The sequence below is a fragment of the Manis javanica genome, chromosome 3 (genome assembly GCF_040802235.1).
Source record: "Manis javanica isolate MJ-LG chromosome 3, MJ_LKY, whole genome shotgun sequence".
Taxonomy (NCBI): domain Eukaryota; kingdom Metazoa; phylum Chordata; class Mammalia; order Pholidota; family Manidae; genus Manis; species Manis javanica.
The window spans coordinates 89374281-89389425 of NC_133158.1; the positions used below are offsets into that span (position 1 = coordinate 89374281).

Consider the following 15145-nt stretch of genomic DNA (forward strand, 5'->3'; position numbering starts at 1 on the left):
AAAATGATAAATAATACATAGTAAAATAAAGTTGTTATAATTATATTGATAATTACATAATGCAAAACATTGTAGAATTTGGATATTCAATATCAAGTTTATATACTATTGCTCTCCTGTATCTTCGATTTTTTTTTAAGCAGATGTTCTCAATGGAATAATCTTGTTCTCTTAATTCTAAGGAAGAGTGTTCTTTTGGTGGATCTCTTTTTTCTGTACCATTCTCTCCACACCCATTAAAATATATAGTGGCATCTACTAAGTCTCAGGCATCTTAACTCTTTGTTTTATTTAATACTATCAATAATCTCAAGAGGAATATATTATTAACTCAATTTCAGTTATATTAGCCCCAAATCAGGTTTTTAGTCACAAGCTTGTTTGCAACCTGACTATTCTATATCCGCTACAAATTACTAAGGCCACAGAGTCAGACTTCTTGGCATCTCTTTTGTTCCTCATTCAATAAAAGAGAAATTGAGCAGCACTGCGCAGGAAACAAAATAATCACTTAGTAAGTGAATGAGCAAACTCATAACTTTTTTCAGGAGATAAAAGAGACATCAAGAGAGTAGAAAAACAAGAATATAGTCAAGCCTAGGTTGGAGCAAAAGGTATCCGCACTAACTGAAACAAAGATTTTGGATGAGGCTTATCTATTGCAAAAGGTTTGGTGAGCAATCCAACTCAGAAATTTATAATTTAAGAAGTTATTAAATTATACAGATATGTACATATATGTAATACAAATACATAGATATATACAATAATATATTTTTCTGACCTGTTTAAATATTGCAATATATTGTTTTTGCTCTCTTTGAAGAATAGTCTAGCTACCAATGGGCATATATAGCTTCAAGAGATCTTGTTATTAATAGTTTTTCATAGAACTCACTGTGAATGCATTGAAAAAAAGAACAGAAATGACTTCTTTTTGCAATAGAAACCTTTAGAATTAGATGGTTCCTATATAATATACCAGGATTTTCTTAATAATTAATTTTAAACTGTAAGGATGTATGAATTATAGGTCAACTTTCATGAGGGGAAAATTGCATTATGATCACTTTTCCTGCTACATTTTAGTAACTCACTAATACAAAAGGGCACAAAGAATTGTGATATACCAGAGAATCTTAAACACTATATGACTTTGATCATAAAGTTTACTTACAGTGTATTTTAGCTCATTTATAGCTCTTAAATGCCTTCCCCAGAAATTTCAAATAAGAGGCAACATCCTGGAATTTTATGCATGAATAAAGCAGCATTGTTGTCTCCATGGCACAGAGCAGGTAGCATGTATAATGTTGGCCATTGGTTTTCAGTGAATGTTGATAAGTACGAATGGGTCTATGATATTTAAATGTCTTACGAAATAAGAGGTGTGTTATTAGTCTATATTGTAAGTTTCTATTAGAACCCTTTTGGCACCTATCCATAACTTTGAAACAGAACATCCTTTTGTGGAGGGGTAGAAAAGGGACGCTTTTTAATTGATAAACATTGCTGAAAAATAAGAATTTAATAGGAGACTTAGTACTTAGAAACCTAAAATTAACTATTATATTTTAGATAGTGGTTCTAATGGAGTTTCTGCCCTCTCCTATTTCATTTCAATTCACGTCAGTCATAAATGAGGCACAGAACACTAAATGAAAAGTGGAAAGCAATGTTTGGCTGTCATTGGTGTATCATAGTAATCAAGATAAATTGAAAGTTGAGGGTATTTTTAAGTAGCAACAATACATATTTTCATCAAAATACCCCAGAACTCTCATATAGATAAAGACAATAGAAAGAATAGTAAAATGTAAAGATCACAAAATCTAAGGTGTAATGGCTGAAAACTGAACCCTGTATGTACATACTGGCTGCATCTTCTTGAATAAGTAAGACTTTCCTAGGATTAGAGCTCAAACCTGTAATAACTGGAGAACTAAATGCAATAAAACCAGAGAAATTATAACTACATATACATTTTAAAGTACTCTCTAAATTCTAGTCATTATCACTATTGTGTTATGGTAAGTTATAAATAAATTTGAAGCTAATTTCTTAAGCCATGTGGCCTCTTGATAAAGAAAACAAATTTGAAAATTGTAAGTTTTCTTAAAACTAATTTAAAACACTTTTGGACCATCTCATATATATTTGAATTTCATCTGATTTGAATTCTATTTTCACCACAGATATGATGAGAAAGAAATACTCAGGAGGAAAGACTCCTTTAAGCAGCAAGTTGGGTCTGTGAATTGGAACTGATAGTGTAAATCTGCCAGAGTGATCTGATGTCACACAGAAGTTCCTCATGCCACATTATCCATCTATAAGAAAGGTTGTTGAGAGAAAAATGTAGAAGAGAAAGACGCATTGATGCCCTGAATGATTCAAAAATAATGCTTCTAGAAACTCCTAGAATATTAGGAGAGCATCATTTTGGATATTTATAAATGGTCCCAGGTTTATCTGCTTCCTTTCTGAATTTGAGAGACACATCATGGCTGATAGAGCATTTGGAAAATCAGTCAAACAATAAGAGGCTTTGGGATATTTCCTCCTCCTCTGCCCTCCTGTTCCTCCTCTATATCCACCAAGATAATTAGATAAGTAACTGGCATTCATACCTCAAAGCAGCTTAGTGCAATTTTTTTCTGATAAGGCAAAAGTGTGTATCCCCACACGGAACAAAGTAGAAAAGCCTTTAAATTTCCTTAAGAAATCGTTTTTTTGACAGTTCAACAGTGCCACCATTTTTAGTTAAAGTGTGATCATTGATCTCTTGAAAACCTTTTGTGGCTTTCTTACCAATCATTTTTACTTTTAAATATTCCCTTCTTTGTCCTCATTTTAGGCACTATATGTGGCAATTATAAAGTTAAACTGATGCTACTAGGTATCAGGTTAGGAAATGCAGGTGATGTATCTCCCTCTTGATTTTGTTTGGATTGAAGCAGGACAAAGTTGGGGGATGGAGGAGATAATGGAGCTGGTAGAAATGAAATCTATTCAAACTATTGCTCTTTTTCTTTGGAATCGTACTAGTAAAAGCAGGATAATAAGGAATTAGTTGGACTACTAGTCCCACCTAATCTTTCCTTGTCTCCTCTTCATAAAGCTTGTCTTGCACAAATTGTTTCCTTCTCAATATGATAAAGGAAGCCTTGCTTGAGACAAAACTGTTATGTCACATTGAACATACTCATGAATGAGTACTTACCTCTTATTGTCTATTAGACCAGGTATTGACTGTAGACAGTCACCCACTTTTACTGTGATGTGTAGGTAAATAAGAATTGCTTAAAGTGGATTATCTACTCTCATACCAAATGTTTTGATACACTTGAAAGACTTACTTTCAAAAAATTCATAGGCATGAAAAGCAATATCTAACAATAAAATTATAAAATCTGACACAATGCTACATACAAATATGCTATGCATATTGATTATACACAGCATTATGGTATTAAAGAACAAATGTTTCCCTACAAAATTCACATATTGAAATCCTAACCCCAATGTTATGTATTAGGAGGTGGGAACTTCAGGAAGTAATTAGGTCATGAGAATGGAGCCCTAATGAATGGGAACATGCTCTTAAAAAAGAGACCCCAGGGAACTTTTTCTCCCTCTCTCATTCTAGCATGTTTAGATACAATGAGAAAACAGCCATCTGACATCCCAAAGAGGGTACTCCCCAGAACCCTACCATGCAGGCACTCTGACCTCAGACTTCCAGTCTCTAGAACTGTGAGAAATAATTTCTGTTGTTTATATGCCACCCACTCCATGATATTCTGTTATAACAGCCTGAACTAAGACATGAAGAACCAGTAAAGCAAGAATTGTACATAATTGTACATAATCACCACTCAGCCATATCATACATTTTATTTATTTGAAAATAATATGCTAACTATGGTGAGCAATTAATTAAGAATCTTTTTCTCATTTCTTTAGAAATCAAGTTTTGGAGCCTAATATGATATTCTCCTTTCCCCTTACAACTATGATACTCTCCTTTCCCCTTATAAGAAGAATTTTAAAGAAATCTCATGTTTTCAGAATGGCACTCCAAGCTGGAATTGTTTTTTCCATAGCATCCCATTGAGGCTCACTAAGCCATTTAAGTGAGCTCATGGCTCAGGGCTTTAAGCATAGACATCTTAAATCTTTACTGTCTTTTGCCACCTTCTAATCTTTAAAAGTTGTCTTAAATAAGGTATTATGCTCTTTAAGGATTGGTCCAGTTTATGCCTGATGTCTCAGTGTGTATGTTAATATCATCTGTGCCACCCACTTTCACTCTCAAATGTCCTGAGGATAAATTAGATAGGCACTCTGGTTACAGAAGAAAAAGAATCCATAAAAGGAATATTTGTCCACTTTGGGGAGTATCTGTTTGCTATGACAGTTGGAACTTATGGATTAATTATTTGCATAAAGCTCAGAGGGTTTTTGCTTTGTTTTGATTATTTTAAATAACTTGATTGCAGTCACTTCCTCCTCCTCCCATCTCTTGTCTGAGTCATTGCCCAACAGTCAGCATGTTGCCAAACTAAATGGAAAAACTGAAGAGTAATAAACCAACTTGTTAAATGAAAACCACACAAAATAGATGCTGACCATATTAATAAGTGCTGCAGCTGGTATAATAAACCAGATAGTCCCATCCTTCTTATTTTGAGTTTTAATTAACTATATAGTTATATCCTAATTAGCCTAATAAAGGGAAAATTTAAATAATTGTTCTTGACCCAACTTCATTTCTTCTAAGGTTACAGCTCTATAACCTTTTCTTTGTTTAAAAAAATACATCTTAAAATATGGTGAGTTCATTCTGATTCAAATTACTATAGTGACTTCTTAAATTTATATATGCTGAAGCTACTCCTCAATCTGCCTTTTATTTATTAAAACAAAATTATGATTGTGGTAAAATATACATGATACAAAATTTACTATTTTAACAATATTTAAGTGTATAATTCAGTTAAATTAAATATATTCACATTTTTGTTCAATCATCTCCACCATCCATCTCCAGAACATTTTCATCATTTCAAACTAAACCTCTGTGTTCATTAAATAGTAACTCCTCTTTTTCCTGTTTCTTGCCTCTCATAAACACTGGTTTACTTTCTGACTGTATAAATTCAGCTGTTCTAGTTATTCCATTTAAGTGGGGTTATAAAATATGTGTTCTTTTGTGTCTGGATTTTTTCATTTAGAGTAATGACTTCAAGGTTCATCTATGTTGCAGCATGTATCAGAATTACATTCTTTTAAAGGTTGAAAATTATTCCACTACAAGTATATAATGCATTTTGTTTATTCATCTATTGGACATTTGGGTTGTTTCCAACTTTTGGCTATTGTGAATCATGCTACTACGAACATAAATATACAAATATTAATTTGAGCCCCTGCTTTCTATTATTTGGGGTGTATACCCAGAAATGGATTTGATGGATCACATGGTAATTCTGTATAATTTTTGGAGGAATTGCCATACTGCTTTCTAGAGTAGCTGTGGAAAACATTTAATGACCCTATCAGCAATGCACAAGGGTTCCAGTTTTTCCACAGCCTCACCAACAGTTATTTTCTCTTCTATTTTCTGAAAATAGTCATCCTAATGACTATGAAGTGTTACATCACTGTGGTTTTGACTTGCATTTTCCTAATAACTAGTGATGTTGAGTTTCTTTTCGTGCATTTTTCAGCCACTTGTATGTTCTTTCATTCTCTCATTACCAAAACTTATGAAATAGTCATGTATACTCAACTGCTCTTTTTTGCAAAACTTTTTCAACCCTTCTACTCCCTCCCCATAGTACATATTCCTATATTCCAGAGACTAATTATTTAGGTGTACTAATACTACCTTATATGCCTGTGCCAGCAGCAGTTCCCAGCTGATGTTCTGCCCTAATAAAATGGGACAATGAAACCATATCTTTCTTGTGACAATCAATTGTTAATTTACCTATTTGGCTACTTCTGTCTCCTTATCTTTACTTCTTTTTCTCCTCCTACTCCTTGAACCTTATGTGGATTCTTCCAAAGGATTTACCTACCCTATGTTCTCTTCTGTCTCTCATAATTCATTGCCCTCATAAAATTATCCACACTTAACATTTCACTTAACATTTATCTAAACACTGAGTTGTTTTGACAGGCCAGTGATTTTCCCTAGACTTGACAAGTTATTTATTGAATGCTAAATATAGATGCCACTCTATTCTGACCTGGGTATGTATGTTCCTCTCTTTTTTCACTCTCTGTTCTGCCTGGGTAACTTACAGGTTCTTAAACTGCCTAAAATTCACTCACAGCACATTCATACATAGACCAAAACTGAGCCCTTATTCCTGTTTCCATTACATTATGTGGGTTTTCAAATCATAACCTACTGAACTATAATTACATATTTAGAGAGATATATCTTCCATTAGATTACTGGTAGAAGAGATGTGTGTCTTCTTAATCACCATATCCACAGAGTTAGTATAGTACATATCACACAACAGAGCACAATATTAGTAAAATAAATAAATAAGGGACATGTGTCCAAATACAGTCCTTCTTGAATAGCTCTGTATGAGGATGCTCTTCTGGATGGTCTGCTAATGCCTCAAATCAAGATGCCACAAATAGAAGAACATGTCTTTTCTTCTAAAGTTGTTCCTCCTTGCTATTGTTTTCTCTTACACTATTAATTTTATTGCCCTAGAATACTAACTTAAAATCCTATATTTTCATGACTTTCATCTGCTTATCCCTATTTACATGTTGTCATTTGCTATGTCTTGTCAATGTCACCTGCATAATGTTCCTTAACTCTAGCTCCAGCTTTCCATTCCCATTGTCTCTTTCAATAGCGCACATATTTTGTCTTCCTAACTTTTTTTCTGTATCCTATTTCTTCTACTTGTCAGGCTTCTGTCCTGCCAAAATAATTCTCCCTTATACAAAAACATTTGTGGATGACTACTTCCCCTTAAAAAGTATACAGTCTCCTTAATATGTCATCGTAGTTCCCCAGCCCTTGACTTCTGCCCTGTGTGGTCAAAACTCTTTTTCCTAAACCTGAATTTCCACTAATCTAATTCAAGTACTCTTTACTTTTACGTATTCAACGTTCCTACATACAATACTATGCCCTTGCTTACATTCAAATGGAATGCCTCTTCCTATGCCAGATGTACAGTTGACCCATCATTTTGAACCAAAGTCAAATATTTCCTCTTCCATGGGGATTTCCATGTTTCCAGTTCAAAAGCAAGCTGGCATTAATTACCCCTTCCACTGAGCTCCCGTGAAGTTATTATGTCTCTTCTTTATGACATCCGGCAACTTAGAGTCTCAAGTATTCTTACTTGTGAACATGCCATCTCTTGTATAAATATTGGAAGTTCCTTGCAGACAGGATCCTGGGATTATTTATCTTTCACTTCCTTACGATTTATATTGAAGACTAGCACACTGATTTTGTTTTTTACTTTTATTTTTTTGTAGAAGCTCAATGATTATTTCTTACACAGGTGAATGAACGAATGAATAAATAAATGGGACAGAACTTTATTTATGGTTGCGCTGCAATTCCTTCTTTCTTGTATCATTTCTTCTTGGAGTCTCCCTGAATCTTTTCTTGCAAACTACCAGGAAACCCTCATCCTAAGTCTCTAAAATCTTCTCTGACCTGTTGGTCCCTTCTTTTCCTTACATTACAACACAACATGCCTAACTGGCAGATAATTAAGAATCATTCACTCAGAGTGTGTTCTTCCATGAACTCACACAAGCTTATTCATTCCAAGGTAGCCTTTCTTCTTAAAGGTTCTGTTTCCTAGGAAATTCATGACTGCCCACTGTTGCCCAGCAATAGAATACAACATAGCCTGTATTCTATATTTAAATTGTTATTCAGAAAAGAGTCTAAGGTCACCTTATCACCAGCTCACAATGCCTAGGGACATGGTCTTGATTACTTTGTGGAAATGATTATGTATGCTTTTCTCCTTCTTCCCTCCTTTTTTTAAGTAAAATACACTGGTGTAGGAGGTGGTGCAAGCAAAAACTGTCAAAATTTTGTATCAACCTGACGTTCTAGAGAGCTCCACTTAATCTATAAATTGAAATATAGAAAGTCAGTTCACAGCAGCTCAAATGCCAGGTCAAGAATTGCCACAGCATTAATTACTAAGACAATCTTAGTTTTTGAAACTTAGTGCTTTCTTACTTAAAAGTCAGTGTAAGAAATCAGCATGTTCTGTCACCATTGAACTTTTCCCCAGACATTATAGCTCTTGCTTGTTCCTCTAGAGAGAGGGCTTCTTTGAGATTGGAAAGGGTTTTTTCCCATTATTTCCACATTACACACTACAAAAGAGATGCAAAGATCACTAAGAATAAAAGGGAAATGCTCCTTCTTTTCAGTCATGATGATGTACTCTGAATAGCAGAATCATTTCTTAAAGTGGTCTCTCTCTGGCTTATAAATGAAATAAGTTATCAACTCCTTTAATAATATAAATGCCCCTTCAATTATTTTAGTCTCCCCAGCAATATGTATAAAAACTTAATTGTACGGAATTTTCTCTTTATCTGTAATCCACGTTTATTATTAAATAATAGTCCAAGCAAATGTGCAGCCAATAGAAATACCACAGTTTTGTAAAAAGAACATAAAGACACTTTAGATAAGGCTCATGGCTTAAGAATGGAGAGGGTTGGTGCTCAAAGCCAATTCTTTATATCACGAAAAGGCAGCACAGGTCACTCATAACCCTAAAAACATGAGTTTTCTATAACTATACTGAATGCTGAGCAAAAATTAAGATCAGGCTCCAAAATTTTTACAACATATTATCAATACCATCACATGTACTCTGTTGTCCAAGGCATATACATATTTCTCCTTTTTAATAAATCACACAGAATAGCAAAGCTTTAGGAATTTTCTGGATAAATCGTCTTCATTAAAATGCATACAAGTATTTTACAAAGACCCATTTAATAGTGTGTTAAATAGCATAATGTACACGCTAATTATTAATTGCTAGTAATCTATGTTACATTCTACTATTAAGAAACAGCCCATGCTATTGCAGCATTATTTACAATAGCCAAGATATGGAAAAAAACTAAGTGTCTATCAGTGGATGAATGGATAAAGAAGATGTGGTGTGTTTATACAATAGACTATTATTAACCATGAGAAAGAAGGGAATTCTGTCATTTGAGACTACATGAATGAACTTTGAAGACATTATGGTAAGTGAGATAAGTAAGACAAAGAAAGACAAATACTGTTATCATATCGCTTATATGTTGAATCTAAAAAAAACCAGACATAAAAACAGGGTAGAATAATGGTTGCCAAGGCCTCGGGGGGACAGAGGGATTGAGGAGATGTTTGTCAAATTTGCAATAAGAAGATGAGTATCTTTTGGAAATCTAACACACAGCATAGGGACTATGGTCTTCAACAATATTATATTACATTGCTATATTACATGCAATACATTATCAGTAAGGGACTAAATCTTTAATGTTCTCACCATGCACACACAAAAATTATGTGACATAATAGAAGTTTGAGTTAATACTATAGTGGTAATCATATTACAGTATAAATGTATCAGATCAACACAATATACTCCTTAAATTTACACAATGTTATATGCCAATTGTATCTCAATTAAAAATAGTGAATACACAAAAACAAATTCTCAAGCTTATCAAAACTCATCTCTGAATAAACACCTTTTCAAAGTACAACAAAGTTACCAGTTTTGGGCTAGGTTTTATCTAACACTGGAACTGCATGTGACTGGAGAAATGGTAGTTAAGTTCACAGTCTGTCTGCGTTAGAGCAAGAGGCTTCCTCAAAGAGTATATTTTGAAGAAATGAAAAAGATTAGACCCAATTAAAGAACATATTTTGGTCTCTGGATGTACAAAAAAATTCTAATACAATGTAATACCTCCCACATATTTTTCCCCTGGTCAAGCCTTGGAAAAAAGAAACTATAACTTAAAAGAGAAAATGCTAATTTTGCTAAAACTTAAAAGACTTTGATATGATAAAACATAACAATTAATCTTCCTTACAACAAAGAATACTGGGAATCATAACAGAATCCAACTCTGTTTTGCATCTGTAGGGCTCAGGTGTAACTGGAATGCCTATGGCAGGCATTACTTAGGAGATGAAAGTTTTGATTAGTTCTTCACAGTTGTTCCTGATAGAAATAAGGCAATATTTGCCAGAGTTCTAGTGCCATAGCAAAGGCAGCAGTGATGTCTCAGAGACTGATGTGCTACAAGGCACAGCCAGGACTAGGGACCCACGTAGAGCCAGAGACCACAGACACATAAGCAGACAACACCAGCAGACTTGAGCAGGTGAGCAAGAAACTGCAGGTCTCCTCGTCAATTAGCACTTCTTTTCAGCCCAAGTGATACATATAAGAACTCCCTGCAATAACTGTTGTCAGGAATGTTGCAACGTCAAGGATCTTGTAATGGGAAGAAGAGCAAGAACCACCGATATAAAAGTTATCACCAATAAAGTGACCCTCTATAAACCTGTGTTTAACTGAAGTAACAAGCTTATACCAGGCAACCTGTGACAATTATTTATTTATTCCTCTGAAACATTAGGGAGAGACAAGAAGGAAGTAGTTTTTACATTATATTTATGTATGCTGTCTAAAAACTTTTAGAAACTTTACAGTCACCTATAAATCCTTAAATAAACTCAGTGATTTACTTGTTATAATTTGCTTCACATTCCATTTCCTTGTGCCACCCTTCTTCAACAATGTTAGCTCCCTTAATAGATTGCCCTTTCTTACAAAATTACTACCTCTAATTACCCAGAGATCTATATGACTTTAAAAAACAAGGCCAGTCTTCAACTATTAGGCAGGCCTGAGATCCCAAATGGAAAAAAAGGACTCCTGAAGAGGTTAATGGACACTGTGGGTCTCATCTTACCATTGCAGGGGAGGGAAAATTATTTTCCTTCTACCCCTTCATCTTTCAGAACCTGCAAAGATTTCAAATGTGACTATACCATAAGCATTTTGAAGTATAGACTCAAGCATCAGTATATAAAGAAATCCACAATTCTATTCACTCAATCTTTACCCTAAGTATTGCACTTGTCCAACCAAATTGAAATTGTCCAACCAAAACAGATCAAATATCAGATTAAACTGACTCAATCAAATTATACATTAACCACTAACCTCTGAATATAATTTTAGAAACACAACACATCAAAGCTTTATTTGTGTACTTCTGGAAGCAGTTTAGGAATTTTTAAAAGAAGTCCATTTACTAAGATGAATTAGACATACATATCCTACATAATTATTGATTATGTTTAATGATTATATAGGATAATGCACCTAAGTTTAAACATGTTCATATATATGATATTAAAATGATAGTCAAGAAAATTTAGGTTTAAAACTGTAACATGCAACATTTTAATATTAAGTATTTAAGTGGTCTGCTTTTTATCCTTCAGAGGACTGTGTATCATACACCATATCCTGACAGAATAATGTGCTATTACAAAACAATTGCAGAAGACTAGCAACATAAAATAACATTTGACTTGTTTGTTGATTTGTATGACATTTTATTCTTTGCTTGAGATATTTTCTAATGTTCAGTAGTTAGAATGAATTGCACTTGTTAAAAGGATATAATAATCCTATTTGAATTTTTAAGACCACTTTATACAGGATCTAATTTACATATGACACCATTGAAAGTAATGTTTAAATTACATGTACTTTTAAAATATGCTGATACTGAAAATGTAGTTGATGAAGGTTTTTCCATTTATTATCTGTTATAGTTCTTATTTTATAAAATCTATGCAGCTGCAAGAGATCCATTCTAGAGTATGTTTAGGTCTCTTTCATTTTGGCATTTTTAGGAAAAAGAACTTAAAATTACAACTTAAAGGTACAAACTGATTTTAATTCTTAAGTGTTTTAAATATATTGTGGTAATACTTACAGAAAAGGTCCTACAAAACACTAAATGTGATCCAGGAATATTTAACTTTCATTCAACTTTCACATCTACCACTCATAAAAAACTAAATTCTAGTTTGAGCTGGAGGTATTTTTTTTAACTCCTTATGAAAAATAAGGCATAATTTGGCAAATATTTAATATCCGGTAACAAGATATGAAGCAAAAATATTACAATAATACATAGCATAGTAATTATTGCAAATTTGAAAGAGGGCTCTGCCCTGTTTAATGTGGTAACCTATGACTGATCAGTTATGTAGACAAGCAGAACTTAATTAAACATGTAGAACAAATGTGATTTAAAATAGCAACAAAAATTGCTTTAGCTCTACAGCTCTTACAAAAGCACATTTAGATTCTGGAATGGAAAGAAATAGTATTACAAGAAAATCATGAGGCCATCACTGGGGAATATTTTTTAAATAGTGGCAGTGTTCTACCTGGGGGAAAAAAAAAATGTAGAGCAGCAGAAGTCCTAGGAGAGAATGTCTAACAGTCACCAAGTCTCCTCAAGACTAGAGAGTGGATTGCTTCCGGCTTCCTTAGTCAACAGACATGGAGAAGGAGAAGCAGAGCAATAAGAAAAGGAGTGCAAAATAAATCATAGAAGTTCAATTCTAAACTTCAAAGATGAAGAATGATAGATACACTTTAATGTACACTCACTATTGTTCTGGTCCCCTCTGTCCGAAGAAAGCCTAAGATTGTAAACCCTGTGCTGTCATTTGAAAATTTCGGTTCCTTGGCTGCTGAACAGCGACCTGTGCCAAGCATTTAAGTAGAAAAGAATCACAAGAGAGAATCGTTGAGAAACTGCAGTTTGATGCACTGGCCTAAAATATTGTCTTTAGTAATCAGTAATATAATTATTTTACAAATTATTTAGAGAGAGAGAGAGAGAAAACCATGCTCTAGAGCAGAATTGATGGGGAAATTTGGCTGGGTTAGATATTGAGAAATTAGTACATTTTCAGATGATGGAAGATCTTTGAAATAAAAGAATTAAGAAAATTCTATAGTATTACTGATTCAACTTATTAAATCATGACCGGGGAGATCTAAAGTAACCTGTTTATTTATAGATGAGATTAGCTTACAAGTTAAAGTCAAAACTAGGAAAAATAACGAGATACATCTGTCTTGATACAAGAAAAAGTTTCTAACATTTGGAACTCACTAAACATGAAAAACTGAAACCGCTGACTTCATCATTTTATCTCACTACTTTGTGGATGATCCAGTAAATGCTAGCTGAAATAATTATGTGGGACTTGAAATACCCAAATGATTAATTTCCAATACAACAATATAGTGATAACAGACCTCTTAGCTCTTAGACTTTGAATTTACTTTAATGCCTTATTAACATTTGAATATTTGTAGGAACTGCAAAGAAAAATTTTAAATAAAATATGTAAATATACCTTATCTTTTAAAAGTAGGGAAAACATCATTTCTTTAACTGTAAATCAAAACAGGCCATGGATATTTTTGTATATTATGTTTCATAAAAATACATTTTGCAGACTAATACAAATAAAATAAAATCCACAAAAATGACTGAATATTTCATGAAGTAAATTTTTGCATACCAGGTAGCCAACTGTTAAAATAAGGTCACATTTTAATTCTTATTAAGTTATTCTTTAATATCTTGAGTGAAAGAACCATAAACTCAAATTATTTGTGCTTCAACAATGTTCATTTCTCAAAGAATTTGAATTTGAATCTGTAAGTATTTTACTGTTTGAGAACTTTGAAAATCAATGATCTATAAAAAGTAATTTGAAACGTTATTTTGGAAAATGCTTTACATAAAAACTTTAACTGAAGTTAAAAATTTAATTTCATAACTAGTATACATTTATTTTGTCCATGATTCACAGATTTAGCATTTTCATACAAGGCTTTCACTGGATGTTAACTGAAATTTGACAGTAGATGTGCTTCATTTGCTCATTTGATTATTGAGAAATGAAAACCAAACTTTTATGATTATTTTAGAAGAGAAATTTTAAGAAATGAATAACCAATTAACTAAAATTAACTTTATGTTATTCTGCATCTTTTGCCTGTTAACCTAAGCTATTTTAAGTATGTGTTTACAATTTGTTTAATAATATTTTCTCCATTTTTTAAATAAAATACATTGGGAATCATCATCTGACAAAAGCTTTTCTTAAGTATGTCAACTTAAACAAATTTTCATTAGAATAGCAGGTTTACCATCATATTTTTGCCATCACCTTTCCTGTAAAAATACCAAAAGTGAGAGATAACTGTGTTATTCATGCAAAAGGTCATATCAAAACACAAATGTATTTGTAGGAGACTATGAAAAAGAATATATTATACTTTAAAAATTTAAGTGTCATAATTAATATGTTTCCTTTTATTTATGATGAGAATAAAAGCCTCTCTTTAATTCCATGTGAAGGGTTACATACTTTCAAGTGTGTATTGACTTTTACTAAGAGATTTAATTCACATTACACATCAAGTTATTGAAACTAAGGGAGAGATTTTAAAGAATTGTCTCATATTCTCAATTATCTTTTTCATACTATGCTTCCACAGAAACATTCAGATACAAGCAAAGCAATCAAACCCTGAATGTACTTTCCAATCTTGTGCCATTTCAGGTGTTGGAACTTTGAGAAAATTATCTTTTCTTAACACCTCCTTCTCCCTCCCCTGCATATTGCAGGAACATCCTCTTATAGCTGCTGGGTGCCTTCTCCTTGGGGGAAATACATTATGTTGTCTGTCCAGAACATTCATATTTTGATTCTGTTTAGATTTCTTTTGGCTTAGCCCTGAAGGATAAAAGTAGTATTTATATATTCTGCTCTATGCCAACAGAGTTCCTGCTGAATTTCCATGCTTATGATCACTTTAAAGTAATGGTGATAAATAAAATGTTAAGAGGAAAATGTTCTTCATCAGAAACCAAGAATTTCAAGCATTAATTCTGTCCTCTTACATTTTTTAAGAAGATTCTTTCTCATAAAGTCTAAAATGCTTGCCAGGATAAAAAATGAATAATTGTTGTAATGATATTTATTAGATGAGAA

At 32.9% G+C, this 15145-nt stretch overlaps 1 protein-coding gene across 5 annotated transcripts in view; it reads right to left on the reverse strand.

Annotated features, from left to right (window-relative positions):
- CADM2 (cell adhesion molecule 2) overlaps positions 1–15145 on the reverse strand; it is a 1133262-nt gene that overhangs the window by 959255 nt on the left and 158862 nt on the right. The gene's annotated exons all lie outside the window — the stretch shown is intronic.